The following is a 13,870-nucleotide window of genomic DNA, read 5'->3' as shown; positions in this document are numbered from 1 at the left end:
GGCGGTCCACTCGTATTAAGTATCCAATTGACAGGCTGAGATATGATGGGTATACAGCACATCACTATGCTTATATGGTCAAGGTTTTAGAGGAGCCAGAGCCCACATGTTTTGAGGATGCAGCAGGGCATAAAAATTGGGAAGCAGCTATGGATGAAGAGATGGCTGCCTTGGATGCAAACCACACTTGGGATTTGATGCCTTTGCCTCATGATAAGAAGGCTATTGGCTGCAAGTGGGTTTACAAAGTAAAGCACAATGCTGATGGGTCTGTTAGCAGGTACAAGGCAAGATTGGTTGCCAAAGGTTTTGCACAGACATATGGAATTAACTATGAGGAAACTTTCAGCCCAGTTGCAAGGATGGCAACCGTGAGAGCAGTAATTGCTATGGCTGCTGCAAAGGGATGGTCTTTGCATCAGATGGATGTGAAAAATGCCTTCTTGCATGGTGATTTGCAGGAAGAGGTTTATATGATGCAGCCAGAAGGTTATGAGGATAATTCACACCCCGATTTTGTATGCAGATTGCGCAAAGCCTTGTATGGCTTAAAACAGGCGCCGAGGGCATGGTCAGACAAGATAGGGCAATATCTTGTCACTATTGGATTTCAGATTTCCAATTCAGATTTTTCACTTTATGTGAAAAGGACAAACAGAGGGATTGTGCTTGTAGTCATCTATGTTGATGACTTGATTATTACAGGTGATAGTGATGCAGACATTAATGAAGTGAAGCTGCTGTTGAAGCAAAAATTTGAGATGAAGGATTTGGGAGAGCTGCGTTACTTCTTGGGCATTGAGGTTATTAGATCCCCAAGTGGGATATGGCTGTTGCAAAGGCAATACGGTTTGGACATGCTGTCCAAATATGGGATGACAGGCTGTAAGCCTATCTCTGTTCCATTGGAGCAGAATGTGAAGCTCAATGCAGAGACAGGTGAGCTTCTTGAAGATATTACTATGTACAGGCGCATAGTAGGTAGCTTGATTTACATGACTATAACCAGACCAGATTTGAGCTATGCTGTGGGGCTGGTGAGTCAGTTTATGCAGGCACCGAGGAAGCCACATTTGGATGCGGCTAGGCGCATACTGCGGTATGTGAAGTCCACATTGCATTATGGACTGTTTTATGAAGCTGGGTGTGCATTACAGGTACATGGATACACAGATGCTGATTGGGATGGTAGTGTCTCAGACAGGAGATCTACTAGTGGGTTTATGTTTTCCCTTGGGAGTGGTGCCATCAGTTGGAGCAGCAAGAAGCAGCCAACAGTTGCCTTGTCGAGCACAGAGGCTGAGTACAGGGGTGCAGCAATGGCTGCATGTGAGGTAGCTTGGATACGGAAGCTACTTGCAGATATGGGACAGTCAGTTCATGCAGCAGTTGTCATTCATTGTGACAACATTAGCAGCATCATGCTTGCTAATAACCCAGTTTATCATGCTAGAACGAAGCACATTGAGGTGCATTATCACTTTGTGAGAGAGAAGGTTCTAGCTGGTGAGATTGATCTTGTCTATGTCAGCACTGAGGAGTAGGTGGCTGATATTTTTACGAAGGCATTGGGTACCGAGAAGCTTCGCAGATTTAGGAGCTTGCTTGGTGTACGTGAGATGGATTTGAGCTTGAGGGGGAGTGTTGAGATATCAAGCTCTACCCCCGATATATCTCCTGGATGACTATCATTTATGTCACCGCCTATGTTAGTTGTACTTGTGGTGTAGTTAGACTACCACGTATGTTTTTGGTTTGGGTTCACATATGAACCACGTATTCTAGGGTTTGACATATAGGGTATTTCCCTCTTCTATTGTATTATTGTTGTGTGCAAAAGTGAAGAAAGGCTTCACCCTCCAACCTTGTGTCCTCTCTCTTTTGTGTGTTGTGAAGAAAGCTGAACTTGAGTCTCCTATCTCTCTCCCTTATTCTTTACATGATTGACTTGGAAAAATAATCACACCCTATAGGACGAGCTTGATGCATATCAGGATCAACAAGCAAAAGTCTAAGCCCAACATTTTGAATGCATGACTCAAAGGCAATTTGTTCAATATTCACAACTAAGACCCAAAGGCAAAATCTAAAGGCTAAGATCATGCACTTACACAACAAGAAGGTCTAGCATATCGAGGTCAAGGCAATGGAAAGACCAACACCCACAAACATAACAGACTTGAACCATGAGTGAGATGAAAATTGTGACACAACTAGAGCAGATCCAAGCTAAGGGAGCCAAACATACAAGGCAGCTTCCAAAAATCATGATCTTATGAGCCACACGCTACCTACTCAACAAGTATCCACCCAAGTTCCCTCACCACCAAGACCCAAATGTCCCCGTCAATGCCATACGATCACAAGGACCCCATTCTAGTACCATTAACATCATCATAGTCTTTTGATGCACCCACCCCTTAGAAGCTGAGTTAGCTTCAACAGGCACCAAGAGTAAGGCCCCATTAGCCTTACTGACATTGGGCTAACATTCATGGTGTACGATTGGCCAAAACCAATTATTCTCTTGGACTCCAACTCTAAGTTAGCACTTCTTATAGAAACCCAAAGTGAGTCCCCAAGGGCTGCCTCCTTGTGTAGTTGAGGTTGAGCAAACACTTGAGCTCGAGCACCTCTAGTATCTTAACAACTAGCTCAAGTCCACACTTGTGGGTGGTCTAGCTGAGCTCATATGGGTGCTTGGAGCTTGGAGTCTACTACTGCTACAACTCTGTGGGAGGATGGAGCAAGCCTGTGGGTGCTTGTTTGAGACCGCTTCGGCCTTGTCTCGCCAAAGCCCTCATCGACGATATCGCACCTACCTCATAGTAGGGATCCAACAAGACGTCGCCCAAGGTGGGAAAGGGAAAGGCTCAGCTCACAGAGGACAAGATCATGGCCAAGGCTCGGGTTGAAGCAAAAACCAAGGCAATCTACGATGAGCACATTGCTCAACATTAACTCGAGAAAGCTTCATAAGAAGAGGGCTGTTGTCAAGTAGCACACGCTGACCAAGGAAGAATCTCCATGCCCCTCCGAGTCAGAACATCATCTTGGAGCCTCAACTACCACCCCAATCCAAGCCTTTGACCTCAACAACCCCTACTGGTCCATCAGTTCCCATATCCGCCACTCTATCCGCCCGCCCACCCTCGTTTGGTTGAGTAGAGGCCCTCGCCTACTATTCCTAGCACATTTGAATATTCTTGAAGAAAATGGGTTTTTGCCCAAAGCTTATAGGAACCCCAAGCACATTCACAAACTGAAATGGTGCCTTTGTGCAATCATCTTGGCCCAGCTTTGCCAAGAAGAAACTCTTTCTCCTCCACAAGTTAGGAACACCTATCACATTGTATTTTCCATATTGCGGTAGGTGTAACTGCTCCAAAGAATTAACGCAAGCATATTTAAACATGCCTTAAGGAAGCATTTAGCATCCTTTCACACTTCAAAAACCTCATTTTCTTATCCTACAATGATTTGAAATTCTAAGAATGCTCAATATTGGGGTAGCATCTCCCTCTATAAATCCTGTATCTTTTAACATTGTGTGCTTCTGTTCAATATTGTTGTCAACTTCAGCATTGTGTGCTTCTACATCAGCTTGTGCATCCTTATAAACATAAGCATTGGATGCTTTTGCGTCAACATGTGCATCCTTTTGAACATCTTCCTTAGCTTCTCCATCATCATCTACATTCAATCAATTTTAGCATTGTGTGATTCTGCATTAGCTTGTGTATCCTTATAAACATCAACATTGGATACTTTTGTGTCAAGATGCACATCCTTTTGAACATCTCCCTTAGCTTCTCCATCATCATCTGCATTGTCCTCAACATGAGCATTGTATGGTGATGCATTAGCCCCTACATGCTGCATCCTTCTCAACATTAGTCTTGTATGTTGATGCATCAGCTTGTGCATCCTTAACAACAATAGAATCAAATGCTTTTGCATTAGCCTGTGCATCCTTCTGAAAATCAATATTGAATGCTTTTATATCACATAAGATCTTTGCTAATTTTGCATCCCAATTTGCAACAAGCCCTAAGTCTGCCTTCTCATCTTGTGCTTCTTCAACTTTACTATCTTGTCTTGCTCTTGCTTTGTCAACCTTCTCTGCATGTTTGCCATTAGCTTGCCTTGCTTGTGCCTCATCAAACTACCCTACATATGCCTTGTTAACCTTTCTTAAAGTTTCCACATAATCAACAGACCCTTCTTGTTCCTTGTTAACCTGGAAAGGCCCTTTCTCATAAGGTTACCCTTCATCATTGTTTGTATCCCAAGCGTGTTTAACAGTATGCTTTCTTCCTTGCTTTTCTCTTTGTGCAGCACGATCTTTTCTTGCATGTGAATCATCATTCAAATCATTTGCATTGCGGACAGCAATTGCATGCACATTGAAATTTTGAGCAACCCATTAAAGCAAACCTATTAAAGCAACCCATTAACGCAAACATGTAGACATTGAAGAAAACTATTAACACATACATACTAACATTAAACCAATGCACATAATGATAACACTGACCTAGTGTATATCATCACTAGAGCAACCCTTGTACCTTGAAATATCAGCTCTGGGACTACCACTTGAATCTTTAAAATACTATTTGCAAGTCATAAGGTTGGCTCTGGTAATTATGTGTATACTATGACCAATTTGGTATAGGACAGCATGCTATGTTAAATCATCTATCTTTGTACCTATTGAATACAAAAAAAAAGTACGTTAAAACATCTATCTTTGTACCTATTAAATACGACAAAAAAGTACTTTTTGAAAAGTAAATTCTAAAGTTTAACTTTCAAAACAAATGAGCCAACAAATCCCAAAAGCAATTTCAACTTTCAAAACATCTATCTCGTTCTTCAAAAGAGTCCAAAATCTAACTCTACTTTCACAAATCATCAAGGCCCTGGCCATCAGAGTCATCGTCAAGGCTCTAACCATCATCTTGCTCATTATCACTATGGTTTGCAAGTCCAATAATGTCTTCATCATCAAGGCTCTGATCATCGGATTCATCATCATCTTGCTCATCATCACTATGGTTTGGAAGTCCAATAAGACCTTCCTCATCATCCACTTTGGTAGTATCACTTTCTACCTCTTTCTCCTCCTCATTTGTTTGGATTGTAGTGTCAGTTTCAATGATGGAAGCAACCTCTTTGAAAAGGGTGGAATGAGGAACAACAACATATGTTTATTTTGGAGCTTGCTCATCATATCCCATTTCATGATTTCAATAAATATAGACAAGCTACTCACCTCAACCTTCTAGGGGTCTATTCCTCAAAGTGCTCCAAATCTTGAGCTGGATCATGATTGTGCCAAAACCCTCATGGAAAGTGGACATATGAGTTCACAACTAGCACCATCCAACATCCATGATTTCCATGTACGTATATTTTTGGATAGTTCTTATACATTACTGGATGCAAATAAACCCTTCTTGCATTGTTTGATATTTAGCTAGCTCATCACAACACTTAGTAAATGTAACATCCTATGCATAATATTCTTGAACCTCTTTGGGAGTCATGTTCCACCACTTTGGATGAAAGAGTACCCAACACTGTGTAGTGGACTAAATTCCACATCTCAGGCTTTATTTTTGTGCATTGGAGGGCCTTTTGTCATTTTGCTCATCTAGATATAAAAAGAGCTTGCTCTATAGTTCAAAAGTCATCTAAGTCTTTCTTTCATAATGTTGGTTACATTATCTTTTCTTTCATATCATCACATTCATCTCTAATTGACCTAGACTCACTTGGCGTGTGTGCTATAGGAGAACGAGATTTTGCAATGGGAAAACTGTACAGGTAACTACATCGCCTGCCCAGATACGTAAGTGCTAGTTGCGTCTCGTGCTCACACATTTGCAAATAGAACCGACACTCTTTGAGTTTTCCTTACCGTGTTCAAATCATCCTCTTATTCATCCAATTTTGGCCTGCGTAGATCTTAAGAGACAAGGTTTCATTTCAACCCTCCAAGTCCCAAAATCCTCCTTCCCTTGTTTTTTATTTCATTTTCAATTCATTCACAACTGCAACCCTTCACATATGACCTAAATTGTGTAGAGAGTGCTTTTTCACAATTGGTCCATATATCGAGTAGTTCTCCTTTATGAATTCTAATAGAATCAGCACTGTGACGTGATTAGAGCACACTCTTTAGAGTACAACAAGGATGCAAATAATTCTATATTGCAAACATATTGCATTTTTTAAAAAGCTCACCTACATGGCTTGCTCAATTCCCACACATTCAAATAGGTCCCCCAAGCTAGGGCAATCATACCTCTCTAAATAGCTAGCATGGGAGGTTTTACTCCCCCTAGCTAGTCCAAACCCATCCATAGGCTCTTGCTTGATGCCACTAAGATTCCAAGACTTTGGCACGAGACCCAATGTGCAACCCCCTAGGCTAAAGCTTGGGATGCATCATGCATTTCTCATTGAATTTCCTTGCTTCACCCAATGATCTATTTACTTGAATTCCTCTACAATATACTAGCATACAAATGGTGTATCTTCCAGCTAATTTGAACAATCGAGCTATAGTAGATAATGTCATCATCCTACGCCTGTAAGGCATTCCATGAATAAAACTCTCTCAGCTCTAGATTCTCATGGTTTTATAGAGCGTTTGCAAGTGTGAAGCAGATTAAAGAGAGACAAAGGATTACGTAATGCAAATTGTCTTGTCAATTTTACCAATGGATGGCAATGGTGTTCCCTCCTTTGTCACTTGTGAATCCTACATGAAGTGGCTACTTCCGAGGAATTATGGATTAGAAATTGTGAAGTAAAATGAGGATGTTCCAACATCAATACCTATTTTTTGCGGATGAAAATATATGAGATAAGCCATCACGCCCAAGACCAGTCCAAAATATCAAATTCAGCTGCGTGACCAGACAGTCAAAGAGTGAAACTTGATGGATGTCTCCAGCAATGTGCTTCCGTCAAATTATTTGCAAAGATAGAATGAACTATTTTTTAGAGATCCCCAGATCCTGCTCAGAGATTGAACAAACTGAAATATGGTTTTGTTTGATGGATAGCACCCAACATTGCGATTTGGATGAGTTGTAACTAGTAAGCTGTGAAGTATAGTTGTAGATAGCACCAGCCACACACATATCCTACACTCTCGCAGCATTGTAGCAATCTCCTGTTCTTAGCCCGAGGAAAGAAGTAGCCGTATCAGAAATTTGAACTCCGTTGAACCTTAAATTTTTGAAAAGCATCAAAAGGCGCAGGGCTTCCTCTTTACAAAGTAATGAAAATGGATAGCTGACAATATTCGATTTCAACTATAGCCTAACATTATTTCAAATACTGCTCTACAGACTGCATTGACACTCACTCTTATAATGGTAGTTACGTAATTCGTCAGGAGTGTCAATGTAGTGAAGTGGATTGCTCCAACGATACTTGAACTTTACATCATCAGCCCACGAGCATAAGCTGGAAAGGTTGCCTCCTGCATACTCTGGGAGAAGACTTTGTACTGCATCTACAGTGGCTTGGGTGAACATCGTCTGCATCACGCTACAGCTTGTTAGCGAATGCCTGGGTCTTGATTTTACGCTAAGTTGTTCACACTAATAAAGGCATCATGTGCGATGTGAAACACAGAAATGATGAGGTGAAGAGCATTCTCGAGGCATTCTCGTAGCGACGAAGTTAGGATGAGAATTGGGTGATAGAGTGCAAATCGGAGATCAATGAAAATGTTGCAGGAAAGATATGTATGATGATGAAGCAAATCGGAGCTCAATGAAAACGTTGTTACAGGAAATATGTCTAGATAACTGAAGAAGAAGACCTGGGCTATGGAGCAGCTGAGGAAGTGCCCATCAACGCCCCAAGCAAGGGCGGAGGGAGTGGCACCGCTGAAGAGGAAAGCAAGCACTAGGAGAGGAAGACAAGGCCAGGGAGCCATATTGTAATGTATTGTACAGTGGAAAGATGGAGCAACTATTATGCTTCCTTGAAACAACCAAGGGGAAGGCATTGAGCTATAATTTAGAAGCAAATGCTCTTGTTTTATCTAGAAATGATGCAAGCATGAGTCGAAGAGATGCTTGGGAATGGATCTTGTGGATTCGCTTAAATTCATGGGAAATGTGAGATGAGATCGAGCAATTGTTAATGTGTATCTTACTTGTCCATCTGTCTTTGAGTGCCTCTATGCTCTATGTGTGAATCTCCTTTCCTTTGACTTCTGTTGCCTATAATTTTCTATATTCTCTGTTCACACAACTCGAGTAGGTACATCCTCATCGTGATCACCTCCCAAGTCCACCATCTTTGTCTCCCATTCACACTCCCCTGACCCCCTTGCCCACCCTCTTCACACTCCATCCTTACTACCACCTAGCTCCGAGTATTACCTGTGTGTGAGTGAGAAAGAGAGAGGACAATGAAAAAATGAAAGAATTCTTCCGAACCAACCTATTATATTATTATTATTATATATTAAGAGAATAATGTGTGGACATGTGGCTATACTAACGCATGTCATGCAAACATATGGCAAGGAAGATAATTATGTAGTAGCCCTTCACGAGAAAGATGTATGTGTAGTAGCCATTTGCAACGAGTATCCATGAAGGACAGAAAAGGTAGAAGTAGATGATCCATCATTGATCATTCATGGGTCACCGTGTGCTGACTGCGTAAAGCAACTTAAAACAAACTTTAATTCTTCGTTTTTCCCTGTGAACAAAAATCAACTTTTGCAAGTCACATACGTGCGTCGCTTAGTGTAGCCTAGTGCTGGTACCTGCAATTTGATCTGGAGAATCGTCGCTTGTAAGGATGGCAATAGGCATGTGGTACGAATGCTTCCATGTAATCCAAAATGATTGAAGTGGCTAGGAGAAGTAGAACATGGGAAAGCACGTGGTTGTCCACCAGGTCCGATGCTAGTGCAGCGCAGTAGGTGTTGCATCGCTGTGCCTTCCAATAGTTCACTTCGACATGCCAAATTAGATCGCCCGGCCATTAAAGCATCACCAGGAGGGTAAGCAAGCCTTCCTCTTCTTGTTGACTAAAAGGTGTGCAATAGTTATCCCAGGCATTGATAATAATTACGTTCCGCTTGTGGTCGAGTGTCCACAACCATAAGTTGTTGCTGCATCTCTCCAAGATGGTTTGGCGCAAGTCAGCAAATCGGCTGTCGTTGAAAGCATTGAGGAATGGGCTATTTTGTTGACAGGAGTCCTCGAGGACCGATCGGGCAAAGGGACGCAAGGGAAGCTGGCTGCTGATTCATGCACGGTACCAAAGCTCGCTTCTTTCTTTCTTTCGGCCACAAGCAACCATCTACGGAGCTATCAATGTGCTTTCATAATAGAAACGGACACCAGCGGGCAAACAACCTCAACAACCCTGTGAAGTCGATTCTGCTGTAATAAGTAGTCTATGTAGAACCCGAGGTGATCAAGATAAGCGCGAACAAGATAATGTAGGAAGCTCGACAATGTGAATTGGAATGTCTTTGCAGTTTTCACGTCGAGTTTGCTGTAATAACTGCAATTGGCTTTTTGCTTTTGCGGTTTTCATTTGTGCTTCCATTAATTTGTGTGTGCACTTTCGTGCTTTCATTTTGTGTGTGCTTTTGTGCTTTTTAGCCCCTTATCTTATGGAAGGGAAAAAGGGAGGCTATTGCGTGTATAACAATCCCGACTAAAAATGTGTAGTCATCTGTACAGTTTCCCCACTGCGAAATCTCGTTCTCCTATAGTGCACACGCCATATCTACAATATACCAGCATACAAATGGCATATCTTCCAGCTAATTTGAACAAACGAGCTATAGCAGATAATGTCATCATCCCACACCTGTAAGGCATTCCATGAATAAAACTCTCCCAGCTCTAGATTCTCATGGTTTTATAGAGCGTTTGCAAGTGTGAAACAGATTAAAGAGAGACAAAGGATTATGTAATGCAAATTGTCCTATCAATTTTACTAATGGATGGCAATGGTGTTCCCTCCTTTGTGACTTGTGAATCCTACATGAAGTGGCTACTTCCAAGGAATTATGGATTATAAATTGTGAAGTAAAATGAGAATGTTCCAACATCAATATCTATTTTTTGCGGATGAAAATATATGAGATAAGCCATCACGCCCAAGACCAGTCCAAAATATCAAATTCAGCTGCCTGACCAGACAGTCAAAGAGTGAAACCTGATGGATGTCTCCAGCAATGTGCGCCAAAAAGAGGAGTGCTTCCGTAAAATTATCTGCAAAGATAGAATGAACTATTTTTCAGAGATTGCCAGATCTCACTCAGAGATTGAACAAACTGAAATATGGTTTTGTTTGACGGATAGCACCCAACATTGTGATTCGGATGAGTTGTAACTAGTAAGCTATGAAGTATAGTTGTAGATAGCACCAACTGCACACATATCCTACACTCCCGCAGCATTGTAGCAATATCCTATTCTCAGCCCGAGGAAAGAAGTAGCCATATCAGAAGTTTGAACTTCGTTGAACCTTAAATTTTCAAAAAGCATCAAAAGTCGCAGGGCTTCCTCTTTACAAAGTAATGAAAATGGATGGCTAACAATATTCGATTTCGACTGTAGCCTAACATTATTTCAAATACCACTCCACAAAATGCATTGACACTCACTTTTATAATTGTAGTTACATAATTCGTCAGGAGTGTCAATGTAGTGAAGTGGACTACTCCAACGATACTTGAACTTTACATCATCAGCCCACAAGCATAAGCTAGGAAGGTTGCCTCCTACGTACTCTGGGAGAAGACTTTGTACTGCATCTACAGTGGCTTGGGTGAACATCATCTGCATCATGCTACAACTTGTCAGTGAATGCCTGGGTCTTGATTTTACGCTAAGTTGTTCACACTAATAAAGGCATCATGTGCGATGTGAAATGCAGAAATGAGGAGGTGGAGAGCATTCTCGAGGCATTCTCGTAGCGACAAAATTAGGATGAGAATTGGGTGATAGAGTGCAAATCGGAGATCAATGAAAACATCGCAGGAAAGATATCTACGATGATGAAGCAAATCGGAGCTCAATGAAAACGTTGTTACAGGAAATATGTCTAGATAACTAAAGAAGAAGACTAGGCTATGGAGCAGCTGAGGAAGTGCCCATCAATGCCCCAAGCAAGGGCGGAGGGAGTGGCACCGCTGAAGAGGAAAGCAAGCACTAGGAGAGGAAGACAAGGCCGGGAAGCCATATTGTAATGTATTGTACAGTGGAAAGATGGAGCAACTATTATACTTCCTTGAAACAACCAAGGGGAAGGCATTGAGCTATAATTTAGAAGCAAATGCTCTTGTTATATCTAGAAATGATGCAAGCATGAGTCGAAGAGATGCTTGGGAATGGATCGTGTGGATTTGCTTAAATTCATGGGGAATGTGAGATGAGATCAAGCAATTGTGACTTGTCCATCTCTCTTAATGTGTATCTTACTTGTCCATCTGTCTTTGAGTGCCTCTATGCTCTATGTGTGAATCTCCTTTCCTTTGACTTCCGTTGCCTATAATTTACTATATTCTCTGTTCACACAACTCGATTAGGTACATCCTCATCGTGATCACCTCCCAAGTCCACCATCTTTGTCTCCCATTCACACTCCCCTGACCCCCTTTCCCACCCTCTTCACACTCCTTCATCCTTACTACCACCTAGCTCCGAGTATTACCTGTGTGTGAGTGAGAAAGAGAGAGGACAATGAAAAAATGAAAGACTTCTTCCGAACCAACCTATTATATTATTATGATTATTATATATTAAGAGAATCAATGATCTAACATTTATTTATTTGTTTATAGTGTAGTTATATCTCAGTTTCTTAGTGCAGAATGCAAATCAATTCTATGAGCTAACGTTTGTTTATTTCTTGGTGTAGTGTAGTTATTTCTCAGCTTCCTAGTGCAATGTAGAATCATGTCTACATGCTCGATGCTCTCCTTTCTTCTATTCTTAGCTCTCCTCAAAAGACTATAGAAGATGTTTGTACCTAGTTAAGCCCTTTGAATTTAGATGGGGTGCGAGTCATCTTTATGCCTTATCATGAGGAGTAAGTATCAACTCCAAACTTATTTTTACTATTTCTTTGGTAAGTTTGTGTAAAACAATAATCATTTTTAATCTGGTCGTGTAGCTCACATTGGAGTCTGATCGCTTGGGACCTTGAAGTCAACCGTTTGTGGTTTGTGAATTCAATGGAAGGCTATCATGCCAAGTCCCCAAGGTAATTATTCTCTTGATATTTTTGTTAGCGTGAACCTTCTAATCCCAAGAGCTTCATTTGCTCGATTGGTGAAAGAGATTATGCACTCGTATCTTATGATCATGACATATTAATATATTTAATATGTCATGATGGACAGTGTTGCATATCGGCTAGTATCTGCTGTCAAAACAACCACGGAGCAACAAGACCAAGTAGAATTCAAATGACGTCTACCAGTGGAGTAAAAAGATGGGCACAGCTGTGGGTGGAGAGTTGCCTACAACTGCATGTTGTTTGTATCTTTCTTATTTTGTATCTTATGATCATGACATATTAATATATTTAATATGTCATGATGGATAGATCGGCTAGTATCTGCTGTCAGAACAACCACGGAGCAACAAGACCAAGTAGAATTCAAATGACGTCTACCAGTGGAGTAAAAAGATGGGCACAGCTGTGGGTGGAGAGTTGCCTACAACTGCATGTTGTTTCTTAGAGAGATTTTTGATTTGGAGTTACCAGTCAAAATGGAATCATATACAGAAGCCGATCTACTAGTGTTTTGGGCTGAGAGTATTCAGCGTCTAATTGCTACCATTGGGAAACAACCTGAAAATATGACTACATTGCAGCGTGTATAAAACCTTATCTTTATACTTGTATGCTTGTTCAAGCCTTTAATTGGGATGTGTAAATCTCATAACTTTTTTATATTTTCCTCCAAGAGGAGAAGAGACTGAGTCAAATGAAAGCATGCTATCTTTATACTTCTATGATTATTTAAACCTTTATTTTTATTTGGGATGTGTAAATATCATAACTTTTTAAAATTTTCCTCTAAGAGGAGGAGAGACTCACTCTAATGAAAGCATGTATGAAACCTTACTTTTTAAATTTTTGCTCCAAGAGGAGGAGAGACTCACTCTAATGAAAGCATGTATGAAACTTTATCTGTATAATTCTATGCAGTCTAATGAAAAAACCATTATTAATGTTGGGGAACAACCTAGAAATATGACTACATTGTAGCATGTATGAAATCTTATCTTTATATTTCTATGCTTGTTTAAGCCTTTATTTGGGATGTGTACATCTCATAACTTTTTTATATTTTTATAGCAGAAGGAGGATGTAGAAGACATAGCAAGTGAAGAAGAATACGATGTAGACTACTCTCTCAATAAGATGAGTCATGAAAATATGACTCTATTGTAGCAGATTGGAAGTTCATTCACTGCTATGTTGTTAATTCGACAACAACCTCATTTTTTTGAATTTGGTGAAGAAGAGATTTTAATCCTCTTGAATCCTAAGAAAGAGGTTAATGTCAAAGTCATTACAACCACCTTGGCTTTATACTTTGCTTATTTTGATTAAACCCAAGAAGCTAATACTTTTTTTTAAAATATAGTAATGTTATAGCAGATTTTCCTCAAAATATACAAAGAGTTTCATATATGCTTGATCCTCTTATTTCGAAAGTGCTTAGCAACAAAAAAGAAACCATAGAGGATGCTTGCAAGTGGTTGAAGCACGTTCCTATGAATGAGGCACGAGTTATCTTTATAGCATATTATGAGAAGTAAGCATCAAACCCTACTTGTTTTTTCTATTG

At 40.6% G+C, this 13,870-nt stretch overlaps 1 pseudogene; it reads right to left on the bottom strand.

The window, feature by feature from the left end:
- Positions 1-9,996: 9,996 nt before the first annotated feature.
- On the bottom strand, positions 9,997-10,853 carry LOC147905790 (endonuclease 2 pseudogene; annotated as a pseudogene).
- Positions 10,854-13,870: the final 3,017 nt, after the last annotated feature.

The sequence above is a fragment of the Dipteris shenzhenensis genome, chromosome 1, assembly GCF_047967505.1.
Source record: "Dipteris shenzhenensis isolate YYH24624 ecotype China chromosome 1, Dip_SZ_1.0, whole genome shotgun sequence".
NCBI classification, from domain to species: domain Eukaryota; kingdom Viridiplantae; phylum Streptophyta; class Polypodiopsida; order Gleicheniales; family Dipteridaceae; genus Dipteris; species Dipteris shenzhenensis.
The sequence above is the reverse complement of the archived record's forward strand: the minus strand, read 5'-3'. Positions and strand labels throughout refer to the sequence as shown.